At 39.1% G+C, this 19181-nt stretch overlaps 1 long non-coding RNA gene across 1 annotated transcript in view; it reads right to left on the bottom strand.

Moving 5' to 3' along the window:
- LOC135364095 (uncharacterized) overlaps nucleotides 1–19181 on the bottom strand; it is a 103214-nt gene that overhangs the window by 75195 nt on the left and 8838 nt on the right. Inside the window, exon 3 of the long non-coding RNA XR_010410609.1 lies at nucleotides 15225–15450. This is a non-coding gene — a long non-coding RNA (uncharacterized LOC135364095). The remainder of the gene's footprint in view (nucleotides 1–15224; nucleotides 15451–19181) is intronic.

Genomic DNA, 19181 nt, shown 5'->3' on the forward strand with positions numbered 1-19181 from the left:
TTAATGATTTTCTTTTTACTTTACCATGGTGGAAAAGCAATAGCCATTAAGTAGAAATTGTACTTCAAATTTTGAATTAGCAAGTCCAGCTGTAGTTTCTAATCAGCCAGGTGATCACGAGGATAAACAACTGATACACTTACAACCATTCTGTACCCATACAGAACTTTTTTCAGTTTCAGTTCAGTATTCAATAAATTACATGAAATATGTAACACTTTATGATAAATAGGCTTTGTGTTAGACAATTTTGCCCAACTGTAGGTTAATGGAAGTGTTCTGAGTACATTTAAGAGAGGCTAAACTATGATGTCTGGTAGGTTAGGCGTATTAAATGTGTGTTTGACTTATGATATTTTCAACTTATGATGGGTTTATCAAGATGTAACCCCACCATTAGCCCCCAAAAATCTATATTTAAAAGATAAATATTGAAATACAAGTACAGGAGACTTTTTTTTTTTTTTTTTTTTTTGCGAGAGAGAGAATGAGAGACAGAGAGCACGAGAGGGAGGAGGGTCAGAGGGAGAAGCAGACTCCTTGCCGAGCAGGGAGCCCGATGTGGGACTCGATCCCGGGACTCCAGGATCATGACCTGAGCCGAAGGCAGTCGCTCAACCGACTGAGCCACCCAGGCGCCCCAGGAGACTTCTTTAAATGAGTGTCCATTTTGAGGATGGCATCATACAGTGTTTATTTGGATAATGGCAAAACCTGGCTCATCACCCAAATTGTTCAGGTGATGATGACATTTAGAATCCATCTGACATAGATGACCCACAACTTAAGAATGAAAGACACTCAGGAGGTAACTGCCTGTCTTCTGTCTCCCCTTTATTATTCAAGGAGAAGATCCCACACAATCCCCTGGCATTCTAGTCTCTGACAATTTCCATAAGCAAGAAATACTTTGCGTTTACCCTAATTTTGTCCCCATGATTATGTTCTCTCAATGTGCCTTTTCATGGATATAGATAATTGCTCATTTCTTCCTTTGGGAGTTTGTGGTACCCTGTAGCAGGCTGCTTGCTAACCATTAAAAAAAATGATCCTTCAGATTACATGGAGACTACTATTTGGTTTCTTCTTTTATCAAATTTAGGACACCAATTTTGAGTTTTATTTTAATATCTGTGTGTCAGTAAGTTATATACTTCCTTGGCTCTTTCTGAATAATTGCTCAAGCTTCTATATCCCAATTCAATTGTAAGGTCCAGAGTTGCATAGAATATTCTAAAAAATTTACATGCAACATTTTAATACATTTCTTTCCTAACTGCTGAATATATAGTATTTCACATGATGATGGTAACACTATTTCATAATCTGTATTGTGTCAGGGTCTGGGCTGTGTGTTGCCTGACACATTATAGGTTGACACAAAAGGTTGTTAAGAGAAAGAATAAATCAACTAATGTGATTCACATATTCCCAAGCTCATAAATTATCTATGAATGGTCCCATGTCCTACAGTAATTTTCAAATCACAATTTTTTTAACTATATTCAGTAGTTCCATCCAGTGATAAGATGATGCTACTGTGTAATGGTTAAGCATGGGGGAGAAGGGGCTGGCCAGAGTTCTGCCAAGTATGAATCCCAGTTCTGTCAGTTACGTGTGACTCTGTGCAAGGTATATAGTCTCCTTCATAAAACCCACACCACTGAGTTGTTGTGAATGCTTGTAAAAGTCTCTTAGCATTACCATGGCCAAATGTAAGCTTTCAATAAATGCTGGCATGGTAGAATGGGCTGAATGTTTGTGTTTCCCCAAAAGCCATATGTTAAAGACTGTAAGCCCCAATAAAATGGTATTAGGAGGTGGGGTCTTTGGGAGATGGTGGAACCTATGCATGAGATTAGTGCCCTAATGAAAGGGACCCCAGAGAGCAACCTAGCCCCTCTTCTGCCATGTGAGGACATAGCAAATGGGCTCTTGCAGACACAAAATCAGCCAGCACCTTGATCTTGGACTGGCCAGCCTTTCAGAACTGTGAAAAATAAATTTCTGTTGTTTATAAGCCACCCATCTATTGTATTGTTTGTTATCTCAGCCTGAACTAAGACACATAGCATCACCACTCTGGTGGTGGCAGGATTTCAACTTTCTGCTTATTCAGTAACTAAGAGGGGGAGAACACCCTTTTAGAGGTTAGACTCCAAATAATGTTGTCTGATTGAATGAGAATGCATCCTTGTCAAAGGGCTACTGTTACTCTTTGGACCCCCTCCCTCTTGTTCTCACTTCACTCATTCTTTGTTTCCATGAATTCCATGAGAGAAATCACACTATATATGCTGTTTCCTGATCTCACGTTCATCCTTACCCAGCTGACACTGCCTTCTCCATTGCTTCAAACACATGGTCACCAGACAACACTGTGAACTCGGGTCTTTCTGCTCCACTCTCCTGAAAAACCTGCACCCATGCTCTGTACAACATCTGCTTTCTCTTCCTTTACTGCAAAGCTGCAGAATGCTGTTGGAAAAACCATCAGTAGTGCAGATTATGCCTCTGTGTGTGTATGTCCTCTCACCTCACCTATTGAATAATCTTTTCACATGTCTTAGTCAGCTTTCTCTCCAATTCTTCAGCTTTTCCTATCACTACTATTCTTTTCAATGTCCCTGATATTTCTCTACCACCCTTATTCTCAATGGATAACTTTGCTTTCAGACACACACACACACACACACACACACAGGGCCAAAAAAGTTGAAAAATTTAAATTTTTAGTTAAAGTAGGTGTACATAGTGTGTCATTTGAGAGAATGTCTGCCTGAACATAGACAGAAGACAGATTGAGGTTATCTGAATTGGCTTATCGATGGTGGGCAGTATCTGTTTCAGAATCATAGTTGGCAGGTCTCTAGGTTGCTCCCTGCACACCTCTGCTGCTGCTGGAGCACCCACAGTAGGAAGGGCTCTGCATCCAAAGGAGTCAGTCAAGCCCGCATCATATGTCAAGATTAGAGCAAGAGAACTAGCTCTGCAAAGGAAAAAGAAACAATCTACTAATCATTTTAGGATATTCCTTTAGGTTAGATTCATCTGCTCCAATTCCCTGGTACCTCATCTCTGTGCCAATCAGAAGGCAACCATTTCTTGCCAATTTTGTCATTTTCTTTCTTCCAGAACATTGAGTCAACTAATATCAAAAGCTCTCCCATCTGTGAGCTGTCAATAGCTTTGCCATCACAAGTCTCTCTAGGGCCAAGCTGTAGAAGCCTCTTCAGCAGCTCACAATATTGACTGGACTTGGCAGCAACTTACTTTGGAAGAACTAAACCAAAAGGCTAGCTGGTGTTTCATTTGATTAACTGAAAATCTAGACATCCATTTTGCTGACCATGTTCCCAAAAGCAAGCAGCTGTGGTCAAGGGCCCCTGTTCAGGGTTTCCAAGCGGAGCCAAGACATCCACTCCCTGACAACAAAGGCATGTCGGGAGCAGCCAGCGGCGGTATCAGAGCTTGGGAGTGAAGGAATGTTCTGGCTAATGAGTACCAGACATCTCTGATATTTGTTGAGTTCTTTAGTTTCAACTAAATATATTTATTCTGTTGCTGCTGATAAAGGGGCCTGTTGTGCTCAATATCCCCAAATTATCCAAAAGATGTAAACCACTGTCCAGTGGTTACTTGCCTGGGTTACTGCAATGTCTCCTAACCAGTTTCCCTGCATCCTCCCTTGCACCCATTTTCTAGAGAGGTAGCTTTAGTTTTTTAATTTTTTAAAGATTTTATTTTATTTATTTGACAGAGAAAGAGAGCACAAGTAGGCAGAGGTAGGCAGAGGAAGAGGGAGAAGCAGATTCCCCGTGAGCAGAGAGCCCAATGTGGGGCTTGATCCCAGGACCCTGGGATCATGACCTGAGCCGAAGGCAGACGCTTAACCAACTGAGCCACCCAGGCGCCCCTAGAGAGGTATTTTTAAAAGGCAAATCTGTTCATGCCACTGAGCTGCTTAAAATTTTCTAATGGTTTCCATCACACCTAAAATAAAAGCCCTATTTCTTACCATGACTTACAAGGACCTGCCAATCTGCCTAAACTCACTTTCTATGAATGTTCCTCACCAGTGTGCCAGACACACTGTTCTTCCTAACCCTGAGCACGCCGAGTTCATTGGTGGCTTGCGAACTTTATGCTTGCTCTTTGTGCTCTCTGCCTGGAATGCCCAGAACAATTTCTCAACTAAACTTTCTTAATGTCAATGAAAACTAATTGGTACAAATAAACAGAATTAGAGTGAGTATAAGTTTATTTAGCCTCCTTTCTTGTACACACAAGCATAAACAGAGCTTTCTGTCTCACCTACCATTCTTGGAACATATTAATATTATATCCATGGTTGTCACATTTTTTTATATTAGAAATTATGCTATTCATTTATCTAAGAAACAACAGTATCTATACTCCAGTGGTCTAGTTCATAGCTAAAGACTTTAGTAGATCAAATTCCATCTAAATCTCTGGATCTTAAAATATTATTTAAGGCCCAAACAACTCAGTCCTGGCTTTTAAGGTAAAGGCTAAGCTGCTATCAGAAAAATCCCCAAACATACAATGGCTTAGATGAGATCAATGTTTATTTCTCTGTCAGGTACCCAGTCCAGGGTAGCCTAGTGGGCCAAGTCTACATGGATATTCAGCAACCCAGATTCCCTCTGTATTAATGCTCTGCTGATCCTTGGGGCTCATTCCTCCTCTACAAGGTCAAACTAGCTCATAGCCATATCTAAGGTCTAAGATCTTAGCCATATCTAAGCCTCTAGCCATATCTAAGGTACCAGACAGAAGAAATAGGGAAAGTAACTTCCTTTTAATCAAGTGAGGTGGAAGTCACACACATTACTGCTGATCACTTTCCATAGTGGTACTAAGTCCTATGGCCACACTTAGTTGCAAGGGGGCTGGGAAATATAGACTGTATCTGGGCAACCATGTCCAATTAATAATGGAAGAGCAGACCGTGGGGAGCCACAAGCTGTCTTCCATATTCATGTAGGCAGTGCTATTCTTGATGAGTAAATGCTTAACTGACACAAAGATAACACTCTTCTACACCGATCTAATTGAGAAATGAAAGAAAGGAATAACAGAGACCAAAATATCATTGTTATTACTTAACAAAAGCCAGGTTGTAGGATATGGCTTTGTGTATGTTAGTCACAGGAGCTTTACAATGCTCAGTCATAGAATGAGGCACACATAGTCAAGTTTAAGGCAATGCTGGACCAAGGCAACTCTTCCTGTGTGGTGGGGAAAAGTGTGCCCTTGAAGGAGCAGGAGAACATATGCTCTCTGAAGGCAGATTTCTCCCAAAAGGGAAGGGTGGCTGGAATTCAGCCAAGTATGCTAATGCTCAGTCGTTCTAGTCAGCTTTACTAAGTATGTCATTAATTCCACCTCTCCTGAGGTGATGTGACTGAAGGAGTGAAGACAGCCTGGCATGCATTCTCTCTAAAGAGTAAGAAAGAGGAAATCACACATCTGAGAGCAACTCAGATGCATTTAGACATGCATTGATAAATGCATTTCTAAAACCCCCAATTCCCTACCACCCATCAATCTAAAGTCTTCTGTCTAAAGCTAATCCCTCCTCTAAGCCTCCATGCTGTATCTCTGCTTATACTAATTTCTTTGGCATCCATTTTGTTTTCTGGCTTATCTCTTAAGATTTTTTTCCTGCTGATTTCCCCTCCACGAGTAAATGTACCCATATCTTTCCCATCTTAAAGAAAAACTTCATTTGATCCTGAATTCTCTTCTAGCTATAGTTTAATCTCTGCTCTGTACCTTCATAAATAAGCCTCTTGAAAAAATAATCTGAATTCATTTCTTCATTCTCCATTCATTCCTCAACCCACAGGAATCTGATTTCTGCCAGCACCACTAACTGAAACTGTTCTTACCAATTTCCAAATTAAATGGATGTTAGCCAGTCTTTATCTCGCTTGACCCCTCACAGTGATTAATACCCTTGACCACTCTGTTTTTTAGAAGTCTTTCTTCCCCAAGGTTTCCATGAGAACCATTTGTTTATTTTGATCTCCTTAAGAAGTATCTTCATCCCTCTACCCTATAAATATTGGTATTCCCCTAGAATTCATCCTTAATCTTCTCTTTCCTCATTATAGACACTCTCCTTGGAATAATATCTAAATCACCAATACACAATGATTCCCAAATTACAACACTAGCCTAGATCTTTCTCCTGATCATACCAAATACACAATTATTTACTAGATATCTTTCTCACGGATGCCCCTCAATTCAGCATGTCCAAAGTTAAATTCATTAACTTATACCTCCACCTGAATATTCACATTCACTAGTCACTCTGGTCAAGAACCTGGGAATCATCTCCTATTTCTCCTACTTTTTCAAAACTCTCATTTAATTCTGTCTAAAAACTACACTTAAATCAATCCCTTCTTCATCTCTGCTATCATTGCCTTATAGAAGTCCAGACTTCATACATGTTCACTTCTTCTATTGCTTTGTCCCCTAGTCTTTCTACTCCAGGAGAAACAAGGAACTTTCATACCACTGCCAGAGCGATTGTTCTAAATTATGATTTAAATCCTAAATATTAGTCAATAATTTTAAAGTAACTGTTCTTTACAATATCTTTTGTTTCTAATAACTCTAGCAGCACCTTTGTAGCAAAATCCCAATCTTTTGAAAATTTGCCTTCTCTGCTCCTACATTGTTGAGGACTCCTGGAAAAAAATCATGCAATGAATGCACTGAATTCCTTACAAATTTATGGCCTCTGTTCAGCTATTGTTTTTTGTTCCCTCCTCACCTTTTACCCACAACATCCACTGGGAATCTTTACTACTCTCCTCAGAATCCTGACATAATCACCTCTCATCTCACCTTTGACAGGTAACATGGCCTCATTCAGAGGAGGGGAGAGAACGTCTGCCCAAACTGAGATTTTTGTTTTAAAGCTTAATGCTAACATACACTTAACAAGATAAATTAGGCAGCAGGACCCTGTCTAAATCTCTCCTATATTGTGAAATACCATCAGGACAGAAAATATTTCAACTTACCAATAAAGTCTAAGCTCCTTCACATGACATATAAGGTCCCTCACGACTTTGCTCCTGCTTGTCCCTGGGAATTCCTCACCTGTAACTTACCCAACAGCATCCTCCACAAGAAACTACTTGGAGTAGCTTTTGCACAGACTATTTGCTCAGCCCAATTTAGATAATGGAATGACGCCTATGAAGCTTCGAGAACTTTACCTAATTTTAGATCAAAGTAATCATCATGACCTATCACATAAACAAAACTACCAAAATGGTGTTCAGTGCTACATATAGTTCTCTACAGCAACATTGCCCATCCCCCCAGAACCACATACATACCCAATGCCCTTGAGAAAAAGCTGGGGGCAGATGCAAAGGAATTACTATTTAAACATATTCTAACCATAACTATTCTATTTTTATTTTATTTTTTAAGTAAGCTGTATGTAGGGCTTGAACTCATGACTGCAAAACCAAGTCACATGCTTCACCGACTGACCCAGTCAGGCACCCTACCATAACCCTATTCTAAAGCAAGATAATAAATGCTAAATTCATTGTTTCTCAGTTTTCTTCTCCATTTGCTCTGTGATGTCACAAGCAGGCTGGTCACATGGTTAGTTCTGGGAGAAGATAGAAGTTTTACAGTGACTTGAAATAGAATCTGATAAAAAACAGTATTAATTTTATTATGTAAGAAGCTAAAAAATAATTTTATGTATCATTGCTATGGGATGCATATTTTAAGTGCAACTAACACCAGTTTTTTTAAAAAAATGGTCCTGAAATGCCATTTTAGGATCTGACATATAAAAACCCAACGAAGAGTTTTTGGAGCATTTTCCTAGTATGCTTTTGCCACACATGAGAAAATAGCATTTCCAGTATTATAGTACATATTAAACCATTTTAGCATCTCCTCATCACCTGTCTGTCTCCTCTAATTGACTGCATATTCCTTGAAGGCAAAGGAGTCTCTGTATCTCCAGAGTAGAACAGTCTTAAGCCCCATTAATGAATAATGAATGAAAGCTCATGGAGCTTCCAGGTCAAGGTTATGAGTACTTAATCATGTACTTCAAAAGGCATGGGGAATTGCATCACATGCTGAATTTTACATCCCAAGTGACTGGCAAGTTGTGACAAGAGTTTTTTACTCCTCTCAGTTGTTTACACTCTGTTCCTTTATTTTTGTGTGAAATATATTATTTTTTGGTTTGTATTTTTCTCTTTCCTCTCTCCTGCTTGTCTTTCCTCCTCCATAAGCTGTTCCTTACAGAAATAAATTGCATTTAAAAGTTTATTGAATAAACTTGAATTTTCCTGGACTAAATATTATATTTTACATTAACAACTTTTTCTCAGTAGAGTCTTTCTAGATTGCTCTAACTTCTGAGGGCTTTATTATTTTGACAATGTTAATTAAGAGGTATTTAACATGAAATATGGTAAGTGTATTTTTTAAAAACACATAGTTTATAAATAAGATATTACTACTATCTTCTGCTCTCTCCATTTTCCACCTTAAAGAAATAGAAAAATTTGTATGAGGCAGCAACGGGCTTTAAAATTGACTTCAGAATTACATATAAGGTATAATTTGCTGGAAATTCAATAACTCAAGAAATTAATAGTCATTTTGGTACCTATGTTTAAATACTGAAAAGTGGGCGCCTGGGTGGCTCAGTTGGTTAAGCGACTGCCTTCGGCTCAGGTCATGATCCTGGAGTCCCGGGATCGAGTCCCGCATCGGGCTCCCTGCTCGGCGGGGAGCCTGCTTCTCCCTCTGACCCTCCCCCCTCTCATGTGCTCTCTGTCTCTCTCATTCTCTCTGTCTCAAATAAATAAATAAATAAATAAAAATCTTTAAATACTGAAAAGTGCTTTATATAAGGTACCTTAAGTAAGTGGAATTATAAGGATTATCTGAAATAGAAACACCACTTTGAACCAAGAGTTACTTGTGACCACATTTAAACACAAAAATGGATTTTACCTATCATTAAAAAATTTAGTTACACATAAATGTTGATACAAATTTTTATGCAGTAAAAACTCCTATACTTCCAGATTTATATAGATCTCTGCACTGCTTTGCAATGTCGAAAGTTAGAGGTACATATTTTAGAGCTGGGTTTCATATATCTTTGACAATTTATTTCAGCTACAGTGATATTTCTTTTTCCTTTGTTTTTCTATTTCTTTTTTTTTTAAAAGATTTTATTTATTTATTTGACAGAGAGAGAGCGAGCGAGAGAGCAAGCACAAGCAGGGGGAGTGGGAGAGGGAGAAGCAGGTTCCAAACCAAGTAGGGAGCCCGATGCGGGGCTCAATCCCAGGACCTTGGGATCATGACCTGAGCCAAAGGCAGACACTTAACCGACTGAGCCATCCAGGCGCTCCATCCTTTGTCTTTCTAATGAAATATAAGAATTGTTGAAGCACGAGTCTAAAACCATCATGAACATGAATGGGTGCAGTAACTCCAGTAGGTAGTATACACATTAGCCTTCTACTGGTCTGTGACTGAAAATGTAGAGGTGATCCAATGAGTAAAGTATGGTTCATGATCAGTGTCTAGGAAAGAGATTCCTGAATATTTTGTTCATTCATTTAACAAATGCTTATTAAATATAGGCTAGGCCAGGTGATGGGTGCTAGGAATCCAGCAGTGAGCAAACCAGACGGTCTCCTGCCCTCCTGCAGTTTACAGTCCAACTGAAATGCAGATTATTATGGAGACATTGTAAGAGATCTATGAAAGGAGGATGGCCATGCGGTTATGGATACATAAAACCCAGTCTGAACGGGCACCTGGGTGGCTCAGTCGTGAAGCGTCTGCCTTTGGCTCAGGTCATAATCCCAGGGTCCTAGGATCAAGCCCTGCATAAGGCTCCCTGCTCCACGGGAAGCCCGCTTCTCCCTCTCCCACTCCCCTGCTTGTGTTGCCTCTCTCTCTGTGTCTCTCTCTGTCAAATGAATAAATAAAATCTTAAAAAAAAAAACCCAGTCCAGGGAGCCTGGGTGGCTCAGATGGTTAAGCGTCTGCCTTCGGCTCAGGTCATGATCCCGGGGTCCTGGGATCGAGTCCCGCATCGGGTTCCCTGCTCGGCAGGGAGCCTGCTTCTCCCTCTGCTTCTCTCTCTCTCTCTCTGTCTCTGTCTCTCATGGATAAATAAATAAAATCTTTAAAAAAAAAAAAAAACCCAGTCTGAAGGGTTAGTAATGAACAAAAACTATATTTGTATGAGCTTTAATTTTCCCAACATCATCAATTATGCAAATGATAATACTTATAGAGTTAAGGTTGGCTACACACTCTAAGCTTTGGGGGAGGTGAAGAAACCCTCACCTGAAATATCCTCCTCAATGCTGCTCTGAATAAATGTTACAGTCAAAGGCACAATTAAATGTCATTCAATGGGGAAAAAAGTCTACTGAGTGCCTACTAAGTGCTACAGAGTAAGACAAACATGTGTTGGCCCTTGGGAAGCTTCCAATTGAAGAAAAGATGGCTGCTGAAGAATAACAAAATTTGATGAGCATTTCAAGAGAGGAAGCTGAGGGAAGATACAGTGAAGAGGCAAAGCCAGTCAGCCATTAGCTGAAGGCTTCAAAGAGATTTGCATGTAAGTAAATAGCTCTGACTTTGGCATCTTCAGGGTTCTGTGGGTATATCAATTTCACTGCTCTTTGTCTCACAGAGTGTGTCCTTTTACATGATTTTTGTACTAAGATGCCCCCCAACACACACACATCCCAATGTTGAGTGGTCTAGGACTTGGTAACTCAGATAAGATCAGTTCTAGTTGTAAAAGAAAAAGACTTTTACCTTTGGTGCTCCTTTTTTTAAACTTGTCTTTCCTCCCTTCTTACTATTAATAAAGTAGCAAGACTCTTAAAGCAAAAATTTGGGTGTAGGCCTAGGGCAGAGAAGTCAAAGGGGCCTCTTTGCTTTCTTTTTATCTAGGCTGTAGGCCAACGGGACAAAAAGAGTCCTTATAGAACTCTATGACTCAGCCTTGCTCACTAGGGCTCTGGGTTAATGCCAGAGACTTATTGTAAAGAGAGTGTGTGTGTGTGTGTGTCTACACACTGGTCCCCAAGGAATCAGAAGATGGCTGATTTATTTTTCCTGAACTTGGGGATCCAAAAAGAGCCCCTTTTTATCAAAGAGCTATCTAACAGAAAACAAGAAGGCAACAACACATTGCCTTTTTAAAAGAAATGTACTCAGTTACTTGAGATACTTTTGTTGCTCCTTAGGTATAGAATACCATTCCATATTCACATTCTTCATGCCACTCTAGGGATTGAGGAGGGAGGAGGGTTGATTGCATTAGTGAGATCAGAGGATACTGATTAATCTGCTTTTTTCAAGAGTCAAAGCTTTCCAAGGGGCTATAGGTTATGCAGGCCTCTCTGTTTCTTCCATTTGGCTTGCTGGTAGGACAAGGCAGGGGAGTGTGGGAGACACAGAAAGGTTATCCTCTCCCTAAGTTTGGGGTACAAGGAAAAGTTTACTTCAGCAACACACAGGAGAGCTGACAGGGTCCTCTTTAGCTTTCTCTCCATTTCCATTAGTGCTCACTGGAGTCTTTTTTTTTTTTTAAGATTTTTTTTTTTTATTCTTATGTTAATCCCCATACATTACATCATTAGTTTTAGATGAAGTGTTCCATGATTCATTGTTTGTGCACAACACCCAATGCTCCATGCAGAATGTGCCCTCCTCAATACCCACCACCAGGCTAACCCATCCTCCCACCCTCCTCCCCTCTAGAACCCTGTTTGTTTTTCAGAGTCTATCGTCTCTCATGGTTCATCTACCCCTCCGATTTCCCCCGCTTCATTCTTCCCCTCCCGCTACCTTCTTCTTCTTCTTTTTTTTTTCTTAACATATATTGCATTATTTGTTTCAGAGGTACAGATCTGAGATTCAACAGTCCTGCACAATTCACATTGTGCTCACTGGAGTCTTAACAGCTGCCTTTGAAGCTAACAAGTAAGAGAGAGCAATCCTAAGAGCCTGCCGTAGCTTGAGGCTATTTAGGCCAAACAAGCTCAAGAAAAAGAAACCTTCCATGTGTACAGACCAGTTTACTAGAGCTTTGTACTGTGGCTTCAAGCCAAATTCCCCAATAATAACTTCTTTTTACTGTTGTTGTATGGTTATTTTTGCCCTTGAATTTTGCTTTATGAGAATATACCTCTCAGAAGCATTGGGGAGGATATAATTATTTGAGGCAATCTCAGGGACCTCCTTGGTATTTTCTGGCAAAACATCATTAAATAGTACCCTGAACGGACTCAAATTTCTCAACAATGTAAGCATGAAAAATTGATTTAAAAGTAAAAATGCTATTTTTGTTTGCATAGTACATTTTACTGGTACTAGTGTCAGTAAAGGCCCCAACAAGAGGGTATAGAGAGTAATAAAACACTTACAAACCAGCCACGGAGTTCCACAAAATCTTGACAGTGAACCCAAGACCGCCCACACTGAACAAAGGCTACCCATGCTACGACCCGCACCTGTTCATCTGCTTTGCCAGGTTTGGAGTTTGAGAGCTATCAAACATTAAGAGAAACATAAATGATTTGAATACTGGTAATAAAATCGTGTCTACTGTGAGTCACATGGCAGCCACATGGTTAAAATTGTGCGATGAACAGAACTACTAATCACCATACTATGCCATGCTAGAGTTTCCAAAAGCAAATGCTCAAGACTTCCCATTGCACATATGTTTAGAAACAGATATTATCTGCTGCTTTAAGAGCATCCTGTAAGTTCTGACTTGTGTATACCGAGTCTCAAAGATCTCAAGCCAAATGGTTTCATTTGCTGTTGATAGCAAGGCTGGGAGGTGGATAGGAGCCATGGCCATTCCCTTAGTTGAGTTACTATGCTCATCTAGCTGCTCTCCTTATTCATCAGGGGTTTTGCATGTATAACCTGGAAGTGCATATTAAATTTATAGTAATTTGAAAATTGTGCAGAGATACTAGTTTTATAATATAAACCACAAAAACCAAAGCTGGAACAATGTGGATATTGAGGCTATTGATACTCAATTTGGATGAGGGGAAGGTGTTGTGTTGACTCAGGATTTTAGACAACTGATAAAGATTGTTCTACTCCCTTTTCCTAGATGATTGCACCCACTTCCAAGGCTTTCCTAACCATTAAAATGCTGGTGCCTTCTAAATTTACATCTCCAGGCTATATTTCTCCTCTGTGTTCTGACTGGTATATTCTTATGTTTGCTGAACAACTCTGGAAAAAAAAAATGCCAGCTTGATTCATACTGTTTTAAGGCATGATCAGGGCTGGTCTTGCATAGAGCTGAGGCTCTATGGCAGAATCAGCAGATAAGTAAGCTAAAGAAGGGGATTGATGCAGGCAACAAAAGCAGATGGCCTCCATCAAATCTGATGAGCTAAAACTGCTTTAGTCTATTCCTTATAACACATTCTCTCTATTTGTGACAATATGGATTGTTTTCAATTCCAAATTATTTTTGTTCTTTAACAGACCCCAAAAGTCAGTTAGATAAATCATTAGGCTAAAAACAGAAGACTTAAAATAAGCATGGTTTACTAGTGGGTTGATCCATGACGGACAGATGAAATATCTCCCACAGATGAAATATCTGTACAGACATTACCAAAACATGACATGAGGCTAGCTGGTGTTCTGCTAACATGTAAACGCTCACATAATATTTGCAAGGCAGGTCTGCAAAGGAAAGAGTGTAACTGATTGTTTACAACTGAAATAATGATCATGCCCTCGTTTTTAGGAAATTGGTATTTTAAAATATTAATTTGCATAAAAGCTAAACATGGAAACAAGAACTCCTGCTTCAAGGAATTAAAACAAGAAATTATACAGACCTTTCTATGAGACTTTAGCAATCATTAAAAAACCATATTCTAGCCAGAATTGTATGAAGGCATGATTTCTGCTGACTTCAACAGATAACACCTTTCCATAAACTCAGCTGAAATATTTATACTCAGGAGGTATGTTTTTCCAAGTTTATTTCTGAGAACATTTGCACAATGAAGTTTTTCTTTAGTATTTGTCTATGCTTGCCCTTATTTCTCATTTGATTTAACTATATATCCTATAATAGCAAGTACTGTTTCACCAGGGGGAACATTTTTCCATTTGTCTGAGAATATCAGTGTTTTTATAAGTGAATGTTTTAAGTCTTAAAAACAGAGGACAACTTGGGGCACCTGGGTGGCTCAGTTAGTTAACCATCTGACGTCAGTTCAGGTCATGATCTCAGGGTCCTGGGATGGAGGCTGGTATCAGCAGGGAGTCTGCTTCTCCCTCTCCCTCTGCCCCTCCCCCTGCTCATGCTGTCTCTCAAATAAATTAGTAAAATCTTAAAAAAAAAAAAGAAGACAACTTTATTCGTTGTCCCATTTGGTTTTCTCTTTTTTGTGTTTTGAGGTTGACACCGAACACTTGGAAAGCAACATTACTGGTTTCATATTTTTCCACTTATATATTTTATTTGAAAACATCCATATGAAAACTTGGATAAAACAATATGAAAGAAGATTCACCCCAGGAAGCAAAATGGCTGTGAGTCCAACAAAAATCTTATTCAGAGTGAAGAAATAGCAACATCAACACAAAACTGATTCTGTTGTCTGCCCTTTACCTGAGTAGGCGTTTAAAATAAAAAAGTCTTCCTGGCCCCTCTCTCAAAAGCTATTGGTTTATCAAACATTATATACTATCAAAAACCAATACTACTGAGATAAGCTGTATATAGAATTTAGTGGCAAAAAAAGACAATTCATGAAAATTCTAGGCATCTACAAATATACACATACATTCCAAGTCTCTACCTAATAAATTCGTAACCACCATATGGCATTCTAAGATTATAGTAAATACCTATAGTAAATACCTAGTAAATACCTATAGTAAATATAGTAAATACCATTCTAAGATTATAGTAAATACCTAGGTATTTAAATGAAAATGTAACTTCATTACCCTTTTTAAAACTTAAGATAAACTTGAATATGTCAGTGATGTCATTTGTTTTTGTTTTCCTTTGGGACTATAGTTTCTCAATATCATTGTAAATATTTCTTACTTAAAATGAATTTGGATTGAGTAAAATGTTTAGAAGGTTGGTTTCTTTTTACCTGCATGCCTTGTGGCTTGGTGAGAAGAGCTCAGCACTACTTTTGCCCTGCAAGCATGCTGAGGTAGAGATTCCTTAGAAGGAATTCCTCAGAAGGGATACTCCAGCTTCTCCATCTGATCCTGGAAGACAACTTTGGGCCCAGATGTGTTCACTTGAGCATGAGTGATACAGACCCCACTGCAGTCTCCTCCTACCTATGTCCATATGTAGAATAAAGGTGATACCTTAAATTGCAAATAAACAAATATCAAAATCAATTAAATATTTATTATAGAAGGTTAGGATAGAAAGCACTAAGGAGATTTCAAAAACTCTTTCACAAATCAAATCCAACACCCAAAGGAGAGCATTTTGGTGTATTTCCTTCCAGTATTTTTATGCATACTTATTTTCAGTACATGTTTCCTATACAGCAAATCTTCATTTTGTGGGTCCAAGATAAGACTGCCTAGTATAAAAGGAAGTATCATACAATTTCAGCATTGAGTGAAAAATAAGAAGTGAATCAAAATAAAAAGAATGACATGAAACATTAAAATACTAGGGGAAAGTGTAGAATCAGATTTTCACATTACCTATATCATGCTGAAGACAGTGGGAGTAATTAAGGGGAGAGGTCCTTCCCAATAAAAGGATCTAGCAGGGATCTTTGGTTCCAAAATAAAATTTAGAGGTGACTTGGACAATAGATTCCATATTGTTTAGTAGTTTATCTATGTAGGGGAGAATCTTGCATTGCTCATACCAAAGTCTAAATGCAGTCCAAGGAATAATACTCAATGCATTCGTTCTATGTGATCATAAGAGCAATTTTTGTTGTTTTGGACATAATTTTGAAATAAATCCCTGATTTATGGGGTTGCCAAATACAAAAAAGTTTATTTCATAAACTGGGGATGTGAGGAGGAATTATGAACAATTCTCTTTACTCTAGAAGAATTTTCCTTATTAAGTTTTTAGGGGCGCCTTGGTGGCTCAGTCATTTGAGCATCTGACTCTTGATCCTGGCTCAGGTCTCAATCTCAGGGTCGAGTTTGGGCCCCATGTTGGGCTCCATGCTGGGTGTGGAGCCTACTAAATAAATAAATAAATAAATAGATTTTTAAAAAACATTCTAAATTGGAGATGTTCACTGGTTAGAAGGTTGTGTTATTTCATCAACTTACTTGTAATAAAGATACAAAAACAGGAGCCCAGGTCCATAATCTTAACTTTTATAAAGTGATAGCTTTAGAAATACAGAGAACCATTTTTATTACAGTTTTTGTCATATTTCCCAGATAGAATGATCGTTGTACAACAAATTGAATATCTGATTTTCTTAGATGGTCAAACTTATTTGTCCAACAATTCTATGGGAGGTGTTCTCATTGCCAATTGTAGTCTAAAACTGTGACATAAAGTTTTTTTCCTTTTAGCTTTTTTTTAAATGAATCAAACAGTGTTGTCCATGTTCATTATGTCCTTTCCAAGAAGACTATGAGCCTCTTGAAAGTTGGGACCATGTCTCTCTTATTTTTATATACACTGCACCTGTCAGTGGCTGATATGCCTCAGGCAATCAGCCAGGTGTCTTTTTTTTTTTAAGATTTTATTTATTTGAGAGAGAGAGACAGAGTGGGAGAGAGAGCATGAGAGGGGAGAGGGGCAGAAGGAGAAGCAGACTCCCCGCTGAGTGGGGAGCCCAATTTGGGCCTCAATCCTAGGACTCTGGGATCATGACCTTAGCCAAAGGCAGATGCTTACTGGACTGAGCCACCCAGGTGCCCCTAATTTTTTTTTTTTAAGTAGGCTCCATGCCCAGTGTGGAGCAACATGGGGCAAGAACTCAGGACCCTGAGATCAAGACCTGAGCTGAGATCAAGAGCTGGATGCTTAACCAAGTGAGCCACCCAGGTGCCCCAAGGTGTCTTACAAATTAGTGAACGAACCACTTTCATATTAGAGCTCTATGCTCCTTTCAGTATTTCATAACAAAACAAGAAATGATTTTTTAATTTCTCTATGTCATTCTTCATCGTCATTTATCAAATTTTATTAGATAGCTGTGTTAGTTTCCTAGGGCTGCTGCAACAAACCACCACAAACTGGGTGGCTTAAAAACAAGATAAATTTATTCCTTCACAGGTGTAGACTGGGTCATCCCTGTGAAAGGGGAGAATCCTTCCTTGCCTTTTCCAGCTTCTGGCAGCTCTAGGAGTTCTCTGGCTTACAGATGCATCCCTTGAATCCCTCCCTCTCTTCATATTGCCTCCCTCTCCTCTCTGTATTTTCCTCTCTGTCTCTTATAAGGACATGTGCTGTCCATTACATCTTCAAACATCCTTTTCTCCAAACAAGCCCACATTCACAGGTTCTGGATAGACCTACCTTTTGGGGGTCTCTATTCAACCCACTACAATAGCTAATTGTGCAGATTTCTTCCTACTGAATAGTTTAACAGTTCCATAAATAGGCATAAATATTTGTATTAGTTGGTACAAATGTTAACCTGACATTAAAAAGAGACTCAAAAAAACAGAGTGGCCTAAAAAAGGCAGAAGTTTATTTCTCTCTCATCTTACAGTCTGGCCAGTCCAGGCTGGTAGAAAGGCTCTGGTAGATTAGGTCATTAAGAGTCCCTGATGCCACTGATCTCTGTTATCTCAGTATCTTAACCCAGGAAGGGGAAAGAAAGTGGAGAGCAAGGCATTTCCTTTAAGCAAATGAGACTGGAGTTGCACGCATCAGTTCTACTCTGCCATTCTATTGCTGAGAACTTAGTTACTTGGCTACTTCTATCTGCAAGGGAGACTGGGCAATAGCTTCTTTAGCGGGGTGGTCACATACCCAGATAGAACTTTTAGCACTGGTGGAAGGTGGAGAAATGGAGTGGCAATAACTAGCAGCATGTGACAACTTAAAAAAACAAAAACAAAACTTTAACTCTCCAAATCATCTATTTTTAAATTAAACAGATCATTGGTGGAATTATTACAAGTTATGCATCTAATTACGCCATTTGTCATCTTCATTTGTAGACTGGAAAATAAACATTAACTTTCCTGATTTTTTAAAATTCCTAATATCTTTGACATTAATTATCTTAAAAGAAGAGATGATTTTGACACTGTTCAGAAGTCAGTTGTTACACACTATGTGGTTAGTCATTAGTATTTTCCTAGAACTACCACTAAAACTTTATTAGAAAATATATCTGTCTTGAGTAATTCATCCCCTGGTTTCCACGAAAGAGTGTTTATCTGGACTTTTTGCCCTCCATCCCTTTGCTCTTCCACGTGGTGGTGGGAGGAATTACCTGGGAGGAGGGTGACAGCTGATAGCTTAGGTTAATGTGTCCTCGATACAGATTACAACTTTCCCTCTAGTGGGCTGTCCGAGGACTAGACTGGCAGTAGTTTGTCATTACTTGGCTTTCACTCTAAGACAGATTCCCCATCAACCCTATCAGTAATAAAGTTTTGGTCTTCCTTTTCCTGACTCATGTGTCTCTCTCAGTTCAGAATTTAGGAGGTGAGAAGAAGGAGTAACATATGAACCCCTCTAATCTCAACAATGACTATAAAGCTTTTTTTGTTTCCCCACATGATTTGTGAGCATAAAATAGTCAATCAGAAAAGTTCCTGAAAGGCTACAGCCAAAGATTATGTTTAATGTTGTTAAAGAAAGGGTAACATTTCTGTCCAAGGGAGAGATTTGTTTTCAGTTTACACCCCATCTGAAAGTTATTCTTCTAGTTCAAAAGGAGCAAAATAGGACACCTTACTCCCACTCTACTCCATACTTTCCTCCCTCACTCCATTCCTATCTCAATACTAGCAAGGGGTAGAACAGAGAGGCTGGAGTCCAATGCAAAAGACATATTGGGTTAATGGGCTGCAAAAAACAAAGAGAAGCTAATGGGTTATAAGTATTTGGCAATGAGAACTGAACAAAGCAACCTCCTTAGAAATGC

Source organism: Mirounga angustirostris, unplaced genomic scaffold, assembly GCF_029215605.1.
Source record: "Mirounga angustirostris isolate CCGP_5_RB_7025 unplaced genomic scaffold, mMirAng1.0.hap1 SCAF_4, whole genome shotgun sequence".
In the NCBI taxonomy this organism is placed as follows: Eukaryota; Metazoa; Chordata; class Mammalia; order Carnivora; family Phocidae; genus Mirounga; species Mirounga angustirostris.